Below are 17,423 nucleotides of genomic sequence, written 5' to 3' on the forward strand. Positions count from 1 at the left end.
CTGGGGCCACATCCAAATGAATCTCGTCTTAATAATTATGGGATCGCATTTTTCCGTCTGGATTTCTGCGTATAGATAGCCTAATGCTCTCTAATAGAGGTGTCCGGGCAGGTGTCTGGTCCGGTTCACAACTGCAATCTCTGTTGCAGTCCTGACAATCCATTGCAAAGTTATAAATTTGCACGCTCATCCCCGGCCATCAGTATTGTGATTGTAATTCTATTAGAGATTTCAAGATCTCTTGGTGCCTCAGACCCATTCCCATGTGTGCTTCTTGTATCAAGTAAGCTCTCCGGTTCGTGTTTGGAATTACTCTATCCCCCACTCCAGGGATTCGAGCAAATGGAACGGAGTTCACATCAATTATGCATATATTTCCGAGTGGATAATTTAGAGGTAACGCCGCATAGTTGCCTTCCATTGAGGCTTTTACTGCTAGTAGCGTTTCTCCATCTATTTGTTTTTTAGAATGCTTTTTTGTAGCTACGGAAGCCGGTTTGACAGCTGCTGCTGTGGCTCTGTTAGCCAATGAATTCCCCGCAACGTGAACACCGTCACGTTGATGACTCAGTGTATGTATCGCGTGAGTCTTTTGTAGTTCTTTCTGTACAAGAACTACTTGTTACCAAAGTTTTTTATGCTTTATTGTGGCACCTGTCTCATCTTTGTAACTGTTTTTGATCCAGGTCTGCATGTCATTATTGTAAGACTGGACGCAGTAATGCGAATCGCACACTATTAGTGTGGGGAATTCGCGATCAGCATTTTCAAGCGCCATCTTTAAAGATGCTATTTCAGCTCGCTGAGCTGTACAGTTTCTGAGTGATTCAGTTTTGGTGACCATTGGTCTGAATTTACCTAAGCGCCAGCGACCTTTAACAATCGCGCATGCTGCATTGTAAACTTGTTTTTCCACAACGTGGTGTTGTGCAAACCTGTCCGTGTATATTACACATGAGTATTGTTCGAGAGCCAGAATTTTGATTGACAGAGGACATTCATGTTCGTATTCCAGATCTTCTAGTTTTTTCATTTTGGGATCAAATGCGTGTTTCACGTCTGTTGCAGCAAGAGAATTTTCCCATTGTATCCATTTTGGATCTAAAGCTTTAGCATTCGGAATGCTTGATCTTGTTACTACCTCAAGGGCTGATACTGCTGTTAAAACAGATATGCTCTTGCCTTGAGCTAGGGCTCTTTCTTTTGCTACAGCAGTTTGAACCGCAGTCAGAATTTTTTCAGTAGAACTGAATTCCATTTCAGCTTGTGTGTACAAGTGTGATTTATAAGCTATTGGTACCGTTTCTCCCTCATTAGAGGTCAGGTATGTGAATCCGCATCTTCCTGGGATGACTCGGATTACAAGGTTGCGTTCGTTTGCGCGTGTTTGCAGTTTTGTTTTAGTTAACATGTCTGTTTGTATTAATCTTAAAATTTTTGTGTGAATCTGTGTCCAATTAATTGGTTTTAAATCAGATTTTATTAATTCGTAGAGAGGTTTAACCCTCTCTGCATAGTTTAGAATGTAAGTTCTTCCAAAATTCAAGAAACCTAGAATTGATTGTAAGTTTTTCAGCGTTTTTGGAGCTTGGAGTACTGCACATTTCTCTAAGAAGTTGTCTGCTAGGCTTTTGCCTTCACTTGATAACTCATATCCCAAAAATAGGACAGTGAGGTGGGCAATTCGTGACTTCTTAAAGTTGAATTTGTACCCTTCAGCTGCGAACCCAAGCATAATGGTGTTCACTCTTTTCAAGTGTCTCTCCAGGTCATCGTCTGTAAGATAGATGTCATCGACATAGGATAATGCCTCATCATCATACATTTGTAGTAATTCTGTTACCCTCGCTGAAAATAATCCTGGGCTGTTCTTGAATCCCAGTGGGAGACGACAAAATTGCTTTTGGGCCCCCATACAGGAGAAAGCGGTCAAATACCTGCTTTCTGGTGCTATGTTTTGACAGAAGAAACCATTTGAAATATCTAATGTCGTTTTATATTTTTTGCGCACAATGTTATTCATTAGTGCTGCACTGTGTGAGTTTTGTACTGCAAATGTTTTGCAACAAGAGTTTAGGTGTTTGAAGTCCAAGACTAGACGATATGAATCGTCTGGCTTGGAGACAGGAAACAAAGTATTGTTCATTGATAAGGTGCATGTTTCAATTACCCCCTGATATTCAAGTTGATCTAAGATCTCCCTGACTTGTTTTTTAGCTTCTTGCTTAACAGGATACTGCATCTGTGCAGTTGGTTGTTTTTTAACTGAATTTTATGGTGAGGAGAATCCTCATCCCATCCTACATGATTTTTATGTAATGCAGGGGCTTGGGCCACTGCCCATTTTCTAGCAAATGTGTATTTTTTATGAATTGGAATGTGATTTGAGAAGGCAGGCATAATCATTTCTTCGCCATGTGGGCTCTACCTGACAAACTCTGGTGGCTAGTCTTTCTCTGCTAGCAGGATATCATAGCCTTTAGATAGGTTCTCCCAAAAGAGACCTTTTATTCTCCTAGTTTTGTCCCCTTCTATACGTAATGTTATTTCATATAATTTATGGGGTACACTAACCCTGGTGTCTGCAGTTTCCACCTGAATGTATTCATTCGTGCCCACTGTCTCCAGAAGATTCCTCAGGATCTTGCGAGCTATGGTCACTTCTGCTGCACTGTCGAGCATTGTCTGGGCCCATTCTCCGTTCTTGAGTTGTGTCCTCAGAATCCTCTGCATGTTTTATTTTAATACTGGCTACCTTCTTTTTGGGAAATTGTAATTTTTTACTTTGATGAGCAGGTTCCTTGTCTTTGGACTTGACCTGCTATTCTTTGTGTTCTTACCGTCCTCTTCTTTCCGATTTCTGTGAGGAAGTCTGAAAAGATCGAGAGGGATGTGTATCAATATCTTGATATCTGTCAGGTTGTCTTAATTTATCCCTATCTCTAAGGTTGTATCTTTTCTCAGAGGGCTTCCCTAGTGGAGACCTGCCCCCGTTCTGGAGATCTATTTCTCCGTTGGGGAGACCTTCCTCTGGACTGGAACTGTCTTTCTCTGGGAGTGGTTTGTTTGTTACCCTTCCACTTCTTTTTTGGAGTAATGAGATTATTTTTAATAAAGGTTTTTTCAGGATTTTCAGTTAGTTGTGGTTTTAGTGGTTTCCCACCCAAACTATCTCTACCTAATTCTTCATAGGATTTTTCAATTATTCTGGCAAGTTCAAAAGGTTGTACTGCTGTATCTGTCTCTTTCAATTTTTGGCGGCACGTAGTACCGTCAAGTGTTATTTGAACTAATTCTCTATATGCTTTAGTTAATTCTTTTAGTTTAACTAAAAGTTCTCCTTTTTGACATTTTTTCAATGTCAGGATGTGGTATATAGCTGGCTAGAACCGGCCATGTGGCTCCTGGTCTACCTAGTGGACCGAGCCTGGTGAAGTGATTTTGATGTTTTAGGGCGCCATTAAACCAGAGCTGGTGCTCTTGGTATGTTAGTGGAATTTCAACGTCCTCAAAAGGAACGTATTCCGTTGGAGATTCCTCTATTTTGTAGTAGTGAAAATCGAGTGTCACAGCGTGTGCTGCTGGAAAATGTATCCAGGAATAGAATACCTCTGTCTGCCGATATTCATGGGCCTCTACCACAAATATGACTGTACCACCTCTTGATGATACTCCCTTTTCTATAAGTTTGTAAGTTACACTCTTCCTTACATTGATTGGTATTAGTATAGCCTCCGGGTCATCTTGCCGAGACTTGTGTCTTACGCTAAAAGTTGAGCTGCTATTTTAGCTCTTTCCCTTTCGTCGTCACTTTCTGACATTTTGCTGACAGAAAGTTTGCAGAGCAAGTATCAAGGAAACAAAGATTAGGTGCACAATATTTTGGAACACTGTATCCTTCAACGTTGACTAAACCAAGAACTAATATATAGGATTCTCATCCAACTAAGTTTTGGCGGATATTAACCTTTCACCCATTCCAGACGTCTATTGGAGTATTTACGGGAAAAAAGGGGTCTGTTTGAAAAGCACGACTGAGTTACTCTAGTATCTAGCGTTAAATTATCGCGTTACCAAACATTGGGCGCCATGTAGTGTAGTTCCTATATTCCCAATAGGCTCTGCGCATTGGAATAACATAAACAATAGTTTAGACGTAGGACTGAGGTCAACTAGGTCTCTATTGAATATGTTAGACTTAATTATAAATGCCAGCTAGCTCAGAGGTCACTAGAAACTTTCTCGAGTAAACAGGAAGGTGTTAACTTTCCTGAATAGACAAGAAGGCATTAGTTTCTGACAACCGCATAAACATGACAACTTTGCTCCCTCCAGAATAAGGAGTATATCTCCAGAGTCGCGGAAACAATAGATAACTATTTCACTCAGTCAATCGTGCATGCTTAGTTTCACCAGAAGCGCAGAGAAATAGAGAGACGGGCGTTTTCAATAAAAGTGGTTATTTATTGAACAGTCTTCTTTCTCATGCAAGAGAAGTGAGTTGCCACAATTGGAATACTTGTCATAAAGTAAAGTGCGTACAGTAAAATGAGTATTATGAAATAATACTGTAAAAGCATGGGACAGTTTCTAAGCCATACCGTGTTTAAAATAGATAGAATATATATACATATATAAAATCATTGACTAAACGTACTCAACTGGTGCTTCTAAGATACGCCTACCCCGGTGTACCTAACCTAAGCCTAGTACGTGGAAAGGAGTAAGTGAGCTGCAGTTTAAGATAGTTTTTGCCAAGAATCTGAATCAAGAATTCTCTAAGGGTCTAATCAGCTCCATACCTTGTTTATAGAATGAAGGAGGTCTTGTATCTTGTTCTCAGGACTCAATCTCCCAGCAAACCCGCAAGGGTGACTGGAAACACTGGAGCTGGATTTCTCGGCAGGAGAAACAACAGCGTCTCTCTCAGTGCGTCAATGTGAGGGTTGGCTACCTTCGGCACTTGCCACAGCAGGGCGTCGGGCAAGTAGATAGTCGATCTGCACCAAACCACCGTGTGCTTGCTAGGGCAACTGATGGTATATTTATGCCAGGAAGGTGCTGAGTTTGACGTAAGGTTGGACATAAGACATCACTAAGAACACACAGTTCTTTCAGGACTCCAGGAGTTCTTAGACAAATCAAAACAGAAGCAGGGGGAATTCCCGGGCTGCTGGAGGCTTGGTTTGTTTAAGAACGCGTTTTACTTTCTAGGAGTCTATGGGAGTAGCCTTGCCGTATTTGGACTGCATTGGCTATGACTAAATATGGATATGATTCTTATGCCTTTATAAGGATATGATTTGTTATAACCACATAAGGGCATAAATCGGGAATATTTATATAGGGTCCTAGATACGTTCACAACCTCTTTATCAAATATTCAACCAAATATTGACCAACTGTGTTCGTCCTATCAGCCTCATATATCTCATTGAAAAAGTAAGACAAGTGCTGTTGTTTTTTATTCACACGTTGTAATTCTTGTGCTATGAGACACTTTCCAAATGCTGAAATCCAAGACTGATTGCATCAGTGTCTTTATCTAATATTCCACCAAATATTGACCAGCTGTGTTAATCTTATCCACCTCATTCACCTCAATAAAATAGTAAGTGCTGTTGTTTTTATTCAAAGTTTTTCATTCTTGTTAAGCATGGGCGAATTTTGCGAATTCGCAATCTGCGAAATTGCGTCTTTACGGATTCGCAATCCAGATTTTTTTTTGTGTTCGCAAGTGTTTCTGCCATTTCGCAAGGGTTTTTTACCAGTTCGCAAACGCAAACTTACTTGTCGGGTAGCAACGGTCGCGACCATGTTTTTTCTACGTCTGGTTCATCACAGCACCCTCTGTTTTCACCACTGCCACCCTCTGTTTCACCACTGCAACTCTGGCTCACCCATACCACCCTCTGGTTCATCACTGTAGATTATGGGGGGAAAAGCACACCTGCCCTGCCTCAACTGACATGAATTAATTTGGGGCTGATGAATGTGTCACTGAATTTGAGCTGGCACCTGCTTCCTTAGCTGTAAGTGCTTCCTCATTAATGATGAGCTTGAACTTTTGCACCTGCTAAGTGCTTTCAGTTTTGTAAAATTCGTTAGCACACCTGCCCTGCCTCAACTGACATGAATGAATTAGGGGCTGATTAATGTGTCACTGAATTTGAACTTCCAGTCTGGCACATGCTTCCTTATCTGTAATTGCTTTCTGTTGCAGTGTAATTTTTTTAACAGGACCTTTGTGGCATACTTGTAGCTATTCTCTGAGCCTGCTGTGAGTAGGCAACTGAACTCTGGAGGGGCCCCTCAGGAAGCACTACAGGTAATGGTTACTAATGATAAGATTGAACTTTTGCACCTGCTGAGTGCTTTCAGTTTTGCAAAAATCGTTTTTCTGCAATTTCGCGCAATTCGCGGGGCGCGAATTCGCGCGAGATCGAATTCGGAAGCCACGAATTCATGTGAATATACGATTTGTTTTTTTTGCGGCGTGTTAGTTCGCGTGATTTTTTGCATTTTCGCAAGCCGCTTGTAGCGCAACGTTGCGAAGTTACCCTAGCGGTCATACATGGGCGCGGCCATCTTGTTTGCGTGACGTATTTACGTTTCCGGGCGCTATGTGTAATCTCGCAAAGTGTGCGGCTCGCTAGTACAAGTTCGCGTGTGATCGCGAGGGAAATCTCGCGCGAACTTACCCACGCGGTCGTGAACGGACGCGGCAATCTTGTTTTTCATTCATTGCTATGGTTCTGGGCATGCTTTCTGTATCCTCTGTCAATCTCTGCCATCCTTTGCTCGTTTGAAGTTTTTTTAATCTATTTTACTTATTATCTATCCCTCTATTTTTCTAGCTCTATATTTTTGTGTTTTCTGCTACTTTTGGTTAATTTTAAACTACTTTTTTAAACTCTTTTCTTTTCTTCTTCCCTATTCTATTTCTTCTTTATTATTTACCTTCCTTTCTGCCCAGACCATGGTAAAGGGAGCCGGGAAGCAGCCCGAGAAGGGGAAGGGTCCCGCACCCCGTGCCCGGCTCCCGTGCGGGCGTTTGAGGGGGGAGCTAGTGATGCCACGGGAGATTTTTAGCGCGGAGGAGGTGACCGCACTAGTGTTTTATGTCCAGCGCCGCCTCCCCAGGACCATCATGGCAGGTGGCAAGATCGCAAGCGACTACGGGCTCCGGGAGCGCTGGAAGCGGTGGGAGAAGGTGTGCCGGGTCATGTATCAACACTCTCGGGTCCGGAGCACCTACAACCAGGCCACCCACCGTTGGACGGATCTCCTGGACCGGGAACGCGACTTGCTCGACCTGCTCGGCATTGAGATCCCCGGGCTTGGTGAGTAGTAGTAGCTATTTCATCACTACTCTGTTTTCTCCTGCTCTGCGTGTTATTATATTGCAAATTTTTGTTTTTTACCAAGAGCAATAATGCTGCCGATTACATTGTAGGTAAATTATATTTCAAAATCTTCTGTGCATTTCAGGTGCACTGCTCTCCTTCTCAGTAGCGTTGCTACTATGCTTATTTGTTTTCGATTTTGTGTTCATTTTATTGGCCTGAGAAATTATGTATGAGTGTAGTTTAAAGAACTGCGTAATGCTAGACACTAAGGGTCAGATTTTCAATTACCGGCGCATACCTGCAAAGTAGCAGGGATGCGCCAGTAATTGTGCGCCACGCACCCACCACCCATGGTGCGCCGTATTTACAATGCGGCGCACCATGGGCCCAAAACGTCACGGAAGCGTTACGCACCTGTGCCGTAAAGGCGGTGCATTGCTGGAGTTGCGTCGCAACGATGGCGCAGCTCCAGCCATGCTCTGGGGTGCCCTATCTCCCCAATGCTGCGTCAAGCCGTACATCTGCTTCAAGCAGGCGCAGGGTTTGAGTCACGCATCATTGTCCTAAAAGTGACTGATTGAAATCTTGTAGATTTCCCTCAGCCACTTTTAGGATGCGTTCCTGCGCAGGAACGCCCTCCCTTGCGCCGGAGCGCCCCTGATGGCGCAGGGCTTTACAACGTGATGCATGTCCCATATGCATCACGTTGTTAATATACGCCGCACCATGGCGCCTCTTTTGTTCTGCCGCTGCGTCACAAAAGTCACGCAACAATGGAGCAAAAGAGCCGCAAGGGGCTTGTAAATCTGCCCCTACAGACTCAAGTCCAGTCCTTCCTTTGTACACCTGGCAATAAGAAGAAATAGTGGTGGTGAATTGATAGTTTGAGTATTTTAATGACTGGTTAATGTAGTAGGAAACTTTTTAGTGTTGTCGCTGATCTGCAATCACGATGGAGTTTGTCTGTCACTTCGCGTGCTGCGGACTGCTGCCTGCCAGTCCTAGGCGAACCTTTTTAGTAGTTTGTTTAGTGAGTTACATAACTTTCCAAGTCGACGGTCCGCAAATCAAGCAATACTAATATCGTAGTAGACCACATGAGATAGGTCAATATATCTCGTGGAATAGTTGTCTATTTGCTATTTCGCCAAAATATTTTGTTATTGTTCTTTTGAAATGTTTGATTTGGTTGACAACAATCATCCATGTTTTCGGGTCTTTCTTTCTTTCATGTTGTACATCAGCTCCCCCCAGGGGCAAGAGGACAGAGGAGGAGGGGTTATCGGCTGCTGCTGCTGTTCAAGGCCAGGATCGGTCAGGCGAGGGCTCCTTTGCTGGCCCCGGTACGTTTTAATTTTAATATAGAGTACCTATTCTTTCCTAGCGTTCCTCATTCGATTTTTTCTAAATCGTCTTTGATCTTCTTGTAGACTGTATCTAAATTCTTATCCTGCCTCTACTATGACTCCCTGTGGTATTACTAGATTATTCTTAGTTATTAGTCTGTCTGTGTAGCTAACTAAGATTGCACATTTGGCAAAAGGTGTTAAACGAAACTCCCATTCTAGTCAGCAATAGCTCTATGCACTGAGTGCAGTCCTCTGGGATTGTCCATAATGTCTTTTCAAGTCTTCTAAATGTTTATGCTTTGACAATTACCAACAATAAAAAGGTGAATGACCACCAAGAAAGAATAAGATACTACTTTACTTTTGGTTTGGATAGGAGGACAATCCACACTACTACTGTTGCAGGGATAAATCTGCACAAACAGAACTATGGACACTAAATAGTGCATTGTTTATCAATTATAATAGGCGCAGGTAGACTTTCCACATACCTCAGTGATATCAGACTTTGAAGAACCCCCAATCTCCTTACTGACTAGATAGTGTGGCAGAGTCATTTAGCTCCCGAATTCATCGATGATTGATCCCCAATGATGATTATCCAATGCAGGACAAGAGTACGGAGTCAGAGTCCAGAAGTGTCAGAGGCACGGACTCATGCTTGCAAATTGCAAAACCTTTTGCTAATTCACTATTGACCAAAAACCATAGAGTCTATTTAAGTTTTAAAGCTTTATTAAAAGTAAAAATATTTATTAAAATCAAGCTTGTCATAAAACATAAACGGTTGATTAAAAATGGAAAAGTGCTTAGTGATTTATTTCACACATTTATTGTGGGCGAGCCGAGCCCTCACCTGGTTTGAACTTTAATTTTTCTTTTTGGTGCTGAATCGTTGGTCACTCCGTCCTAGTGATGATGATTTGTTCTTAGAAGTGAAGCTTCTGTCTGTTATGAGAAAAATGGTGCGTGTTAAAAAGCAAGCATTCATCAGTTGTGCCAAAAAGTGCAGCAAGACAACACCCTTCCCTGGAAAAAGGGACATTTTTACTTTAGAGTAGACAGTCACAAATTATTAGATTGGTTTCTGTATTCACATTTCTTCATTCCTAGACAAAATACTAGTGAGTGGTCTATGTCTATGACATCTAACATTCTTAAATGTACTTTGTAGGTGGAACATCTGGTGCTGGGCCCAGCGCGGAGGTGGAGGAGGACACTTCTGGAGAGGAGGCGGTGCAAGTGCCCGACGAAACTGCTGTGTGGGTTGCCACGGTAGTGGCGGGCAGTGGTGAGCTCTTATATTCCTTACTTATTGAGATTGCAGACTGCATAGTGTGGTCTCTGCACGGGTGTAGTATATATGTTCTAGAGTTAAGTTACTATACTGTTAAGCAGACTTTCAAATTTAGAACAAAGTTTTTATCAACCAGGTAGTAGCCTCCTCTAAATTTACTTCAACTCAGCTGTGAATTTTTTTTTCGAGAATCCAAATCAGATCTGAGATGAACTTGATGGATGGGCTGAACGAAAAGCGAAAGAAGGGTGTAAGTAAGTGTGGAAGGACGAGCAAGTTAAAAGTAATGATGACTGACAAAGAAGAATGATACGTGTTTAATTGGTGCCCGAGGTGGCTGGGAAGGAATATGATGCATGGCTGGGTGAAGGATGAAGCAAGGATGAGTGGAAGGCGAACAGCTTGGGTGGGTGAAACAGAAACTGTATGTGTGCGCAATATATGCTTTGGTTGAAAATCAAATGCAAGTCAAGCACGGATGTATGGCTTGCGGTTTCCCAAATAAAATGAAAAGGTTGTTTTCCCGTGAGAAAACGTAAGGTTTGTCCAGATGAGAGACATGAAGAAGAATGATTGACATATAGTTTGAATGGATGGATGCCTGGATCATGGTACTATCTGACTCTTAGATACCATATGTGTATCTAGAGAGAGTAGACGGTCACTGGATGAACTAAGTGTTACTTTGAAGAGCATGTAACACCGCACCCGCACGTCTGTCCCAGTGTAGGAAAGGCAAGGAAAAGAAGTTGTAATTTTGTCCGAATACTACCATGAATAGTAGCAGTAGTTTGTATTGCAAGCACAGCATATATCCGGCTATTACGATGGCCAGTCACTACCTCTGTTAATAAGTTTATTAGAACTCGGTCATTCATGTGTGGATGTATCACTGTTCACTCAATAAAAAGGAAAGCACCTAAAGTCATCCCATATGTAAGCAAATACATACCATGTGCAGTGATAGATAATCAGATTATTTATCTTCTTCATTCTCCTTTTCTAGTATTCATTGGCACTGTAGGGTGAATATTAAATTAATTAAGCAGTAGCCCTTGTAACAGAGTATTCTCAGTGCCACCCGTAATAGAAAAGTAAGAGCATCACCACCTGCATGTACTGGACTGGTACAGTAACGCAAGTCTGTCTCACTCATCATGGAGGGCGTCTGTTTTTCTCGGGTGCAAGTTGACTGCGCTGGCATTATGCCGGCTTGCAGAAGTTAACGTACCAATTTTGCTAAACAAGAGAGAAGAAGAAGAATAAGTCTGGTGTACTGTCATAGTCGACTCTAATGGAGTGAGTCCATAGTGCTCGTAGAATTGATTCCTTAAACTCCCACTAATGTTAGAGCAAGGATGAAGAATTGGGAGGTTAGATAGATACTGGCCACAATAGTTATGTACTGCGCTTGCAAGTTGCTAGTTCTACTGTGACACCATTTTCTGCTGAATCATTTTGTGTTAATCTTAAAGAGCATTGGTTACAGACTATGTCTTTCTTTCTTCATATAGATGCTCCTTCCAAACCAACACGGAAGGAGCTGGCTAAAAGGGCCCGGCAACAGAGGCTGGAGGTCACTGCCGCCGAATATCGGAGGCTGGTGGCCCAGGAGGAGGGGGACACGCAGAGTATGTCGACAACATCCACGGCGACACCTGCATCCTCCTCCGCGCTCCCTGGGTCAGCCAGTCAGTGCAGCAGGTCTCCAGCGGTACGGAGCCGGGGTACCGCAGCCACCCGCCACCGCCGAGCAGCAAAGAAATCAGCTGCCCCCCACAGCAGGTGCAAGGCACGTGTGCACCGCCTTTCACTTAGGGTGTCCTACCTCGAGCAGGAGCTCCTCAACACCAAAACCCTGCTCGAGACCCTCCCCAAGGAGCATGCCGACCTGGCCCGAAAAGTCAACAACAGCCAGTAGTAGGAGGAGACTGTCCCTTGCCTCTTTTTTAAAGACTTCTGGGGGGTGGGAATTGGGAGTTGGGTTTTCTACTTTTTTGGACTTAGTTTTCACGGACATTCGTTGGGGTTCGGGAGGGGGGTGGGTTGGGTCTTGTGGGAGATTATTTCTGTTAGGGATATATAAATATACTTTAAACTTTATCTTAGCATACATGTTTTTTACTGCTTTTGAGGCTGGTGGGTGGGGGTTTAACAGTAAGTTTGTTTTCCTGAAACTTAAGTGGCATCTTGATTCAAGTTGTGTAAGTACTAGTAATTGCCCAAATGTTTTCAAAACTAAGTGCCTGTCACAGAGTAAGTGAATTCAATAGTCCTAGGACCGCCAGTCTCTCGTCTCTCCTAATACTCCATTATACTACCTCCCCCCAAACGCTTATCTTACCTGTAATTTGTGTTTGGAAATAGGGCTAGGCACAGGGCTGGCTGCACGGGAAATGGCGATTAAGGTTGGCAATCCTGGGCGGATGAAATGTCACCATTGCAGTGGTACTTGTGGTGTTACACAGTGGCAGTTGCAGCATCTGAAAAAAAAGAAAATGAAACCTTGTTTGTCCGTACCGTAGCATTAAAACGGTACGATAGAGAATATAGCAGGTGACAGTACACTAGAACAGTGCCACAATGTAGCCGAACAAATGGTAAAGTATTGAAAGTATAACTAGTACTTGCGTTGAATTTCTTTGACATTGGCTACTACTACATGAAATAGTACTGAAGGTGAAGGACACAGCAGCGTAATAATTTGCCACGTCTAGGAGGAGGATGTTCTTGATGACCAATCAAGTTGATGGCGCACATGAAAATCTGCTTTCATTTGCCAATAGTGACTCAGTGTCAAGCTGAGTAAGAATATATCCTCGGATTCCTTCACCAGCCTGTTGCTATGGCCTTATCCTCCCCAGCAAGTGTGTGGAATTATTGCTGTCATTTAGTCACACATCAATCAAAACCACACAGCCCGGGGGAAGAGGGTTAGGGTTTGGAAAATGGATGGGAATGGGGTTTTTTGGGAAAGTTTTGTTGAGAGAAGAAAAAAAAAGCACAGCATGGACAAACAATAATTGAAGATAAACAAATCTTTGGGTACAAAGCTATCCATAAATCTTTTAAGCGACATAAAGGAAGTGCATGCACTACTGCATGCATGGTTACTGAAAAGTAAGTAGTACTTTCGACAACCGTGAATAAAAGAATGCGACAGTACAGGGCTGCAGTAATAATTATGTGTTTTCACTTGCCTATCTCTGCACTCAGAGAAACACTTCTTACATTAAATTAGGTTTAAAAAATAGCAGGTTACTGAAAAGTAAGTAGTACTTTCGACAACCGTGAATGAAAGAATGCGACAGTACAGGGCTGCAGTAATAATTATGCGTTTTCACTTGCCTATCTCTGCACTCAGAGAAACACTTCTTACATTAAATTAGGTTTAAAAAATAGCAGAAGTAAAACCTATAGAATGGCTGTAGGGATGAATTTAGAAGCAGACATCAAAGAAATGCAGAGTCACACTCATAGAAGTTCACAGCAATAACATTACTTAAAAGATAATTAGAAAAGAACGGATACTGTATCTGTATGTTGTTGTAGTTGTCCTGTTGAATTTGGTAAGTTGCATGCATCCAACCATTCCTCTTATTAGCGGGACTCCTCCATTCCATCTGACGCTCCGTCCATCAATGTTGGTGACCAGAAGATACCCTGTCCACTGCCTGCCTGGCGGATGCTGAATTGCGGCTCGCTAATGTGAAGCCTGACTTCATCCTTTTTTTCCCATTGCACAGTCTGAAACCCAGCCCGTAATTATTGATGGAAAAACAGGAAGTGATATTAGAACACCACTGACAAATAAATATAAGGTATGTACGCTGTGTAGTGCAAAAAGTCACACTTTGAGTTTCCTAATAGACAGTACAATATTTTTGAAAGTGCCTACTCTGTCTGAGTCTCCTTTTGAAGGATAAATAAGTATGGGCGAATAAATTTAGCGGATCTTTCCCCTCAAGCTAGGTGCACTGTAAACTATGTTTTAGAACAAAATTAGACCTTCCCAGCAGTGCTCCCAGACCCTTACTAAACCCAGTCACAAAAATGTAGAAGACCCCCAATCAGATCTCCAAAAACGTGGCCTAGTAGAAAATGGTGACAAAACGTACTTTGAAAGTAAAGTAGGCCCAAATCCCCCCTTACCCACCATGGATTGTATTCTAACCACTTGCAAGCAAGCAAAAGTATCCATACCCAGCATTGCTCCAAGACTCGCAAACCCCCCCCACAAACACCAGTGACCCCCACAAACAGCCCCCTGAAAACGGTAGAGTGAGCGAAATCTCAGAAAATGCAAAAACTTTTTCCTCAGGGATTGTCTCCAAAACACTTTCTTTTGGGTATTAGACCTTCCCAGTAATGGCCCCAGAACTGTCAACCCGGGCGAAAACAAGTTTAACCCTGCCAACAAGCCAAAAGGCAAAACCCGGGAAAAGCCACATTTAAAAAACTTTGGGCCTACCCTGAATTCAGTCCAAATGCGCTCTGCAGCTAGGCCCCAACTCCCCTTTTCCACCATGGATTTCCTGAAAAACAAATGCAATCAACATTAGACTGTGCCAGCAGTGCTCCCAGACCCCAAAACCCACCCACAAACACCCAGAAACCCCCAAACAGCACCTCAAAGACAAGCAAGTCAGCAAAAACGCGAAAAAAATTTCACCTCCGATTTTGTCCAAACCACTTTTATCCGGTATTAGACATTCCCAGCAATGGCCCCAGACCCCTGCAGCCACCCGCAAAAAAGCAGAACACCCCCAAACAGGCAAAAAGCAAAAATGGGCCTACTACCTTCAATTCTGTCCAAATACGCTGTGCAGCTAGGCCCTAACTCCCCTTTTCCACCATGGATTTCCTGAAAAACAAATGCAATCAACATTAGACTGTGCCAGCAGTGCTCCCAAACCACAACACCCACCCACAACAACCTAAAAGCCCGCCAAACAGCACCCCAAAGACAGGCAAGTGATCAAAAGCTTAAAATCTTTTTCTGCTCCGGTTTTCTCCAAACCACTTTTATCCGGTATTAGACCTTCACAGCAATGCCCCAGACCCGTCAACTCACTCGTAAAGAAGTAGAACACCCCCACAAGTGCTTCTTCATTGGGCGTAATCCAGCCATCTGTTTTGAGGGAAATAGGAGTCTGGAGGAGGAGGATAGAGGAGCATGTTCTTGTGAACTTGTGAACCTGAGGAATGCAGAATGCGGCACCTTCAAATCAATGAGCAAATAAGTGAAGACAGTTCTGCTGATGGGCTTGTTTTTGTGATTAGGTGATTAAAGTTTTTTTTATATAGATTTTGCAAAACAAAGAAAGACAGACACACAGGAATAAAAGTGAATAAGGATGAAAAAGAAAGTTAGTGATTCATTGACTCATTTTCAGGGCTCGGTGTCAGGGAAGAAGAGCTCGTCCTCAAACTCTGCTAATTCAGACGGGAGTAGGTCAGTTAACAGGGAAGAACTTCCCTCATCTAAGTTGGTGTCCTCCTCGTCTTCTTCCTGCGTGCATTCTCGTATTTTGTAATTTGGTGGTATGAAGTGCTGATTCATCTTGATCATTGTTAACCTCTCCACATTTTTGGGCGAGAGGCGGGTCCTTTTGGAAGTTGCAATGCCACCAGCAGCACTGAAAACACGTTCAGAAGACACACTTGCGAGTGGGCAAGACAAGTAATTTATAGCCAGGTTGGTGATCTCTGGCCACACATCTCTTTTCCCATGCCAATACTCCAATGGGTCATGAGAAACATGGACCTCTGTTGAGTCATTCAGATAGGCCTGCACCATCGACTCAAGGTTCTCCAGGGTTCCTCCACTTTGCTTACTTTTTTCTGGGACCATTTGAGAAGCAAACCCAAGCTGAGTTAGCCAATCCTCTTCTTCACACAATATTACTGTTGTGTCTGGTGCAGATGATACGGTTGCTGGTGTCGTTAACGGCTGAGAGGGAAAATCACTCACTTCTGCCACAGCCACAGCTGCAGAAGTGGATTTTTTTGACTGCAGATGGCCTGCTGATGCTGATGTACTGCCTTTTCCTTCAATTTCCTGCCGTTCTCTTTCAAACCGAGTGGCTGACACAGCTAGCCAATGTTTGTACTTTGTAACATCTGCGTCATCAGAAGGAAAGAATACTCTGCCTGCCACTGCCTTTTGGTACCGTGGATCCAGAATAGTAGCACAAATGTAATGCTGTTCTGTCTAGATCTTTTCAAGACGATCATTGCGAAGTAGGCGGTGGAATAACTTGTCCGCCAATTCAAATGCTTCTTCCTTTCCATCTTTTTCAAACTTAGAACACACCGCCTTCAGTCGGTGCTCTAGCATGCGCAACAATGGGATAGCTTTTCCCAAATTACAGTCCTCCCTGCTGACTGCACGCGTGAAGACCTCAAAAGGACAAAGCATGTCTGTCAGGCTTTTAACTAGCTCCCATTGCTCCACCTGTATCCTCATGTCTATCATAGGTGTACCCAGTTTAAAGAAAAACTGATCGACTACCGCATACTGCTCATATAGACGCTCAAGCATGTAGAAGGTTGAGTTCCAACGTGTTGCCACCTCCTGGATGAGTGCTTTCACTGGCAATTTACGTTCATGTTGCAGGCACCTCAGCTGCTTCCGGGCCTTAAAAGAATGGTTAAAATGTGTGCACATTCTTCAGCAGGTGGTCAGCAACTCGGAGACTGGACTTACTTCACTCAAGAATTTTTTTAACAACCAGGTTTATACAGTGCGCCAAACACAGCACTCTGAAATAGTTACCCATATCCATGGCCTTAACTACATTGGCGCCATTATCCTGTGGAAACATAACCAATCGTGCGTTTTCTTGGGGACAGCCATTCAAAGACCTTTGTGTTAAACTCATGCAAAATGTTTTATCCTGTATGACTTTTCTCCATGGCAACCATGGCTATTGTTGCACGTTTCCGAGCAGCTTTATAAACTTTGTCCGAGTCAACACCTGCGTTTATCTTTCCTTAAACCCCTGAAAAAGAGACCCAGTGTGCAGTGATGCACATGTAATCAGTGCTGCGCAACTGGTCCACATGTCTGTTGTCAGATGTATAGTGTGAACAGCACTCTTCTGCAAAGCTGCCCCAATCACCTCCAGCACATCTTCATGTAGTGCTGGAACCGCAACTCTGGCAAAATAGAACCGGCTAGGAACCTTCCATTTAGGGCAGAGCGTTGCCACCATTTCAAGAAAACCCACCCCTTCCACTAAAAAAAAAGGGAGAAGGTCCAGCTCTAGCATTTTAGCCAGCTTAGTGTTATACAGACGCGCCGTTGGGTGGTTGCGTTCAAATGGCGCATCTGAAAACCACATGCTTCTAATGGTGGGCTGGACCATTGTACGGGATGATGATGACTTCTTCGACCCAGTTACGCTCAGTGATGATTAACTTTTT

This window comes from Lissotriton helveticus, chromosome 6 (assembly GCF_964261635.1).
Source record: "Lissotriton helveticus chromosome 6, aLisHel1.1, whole genome shotgun sequence".
Lineage (NCBI taxonomy): Eukaryota > Metazoa > Chordata > Amphibia > Caudata > Salamandridae > Lissotriton > Lissotriton helveticus.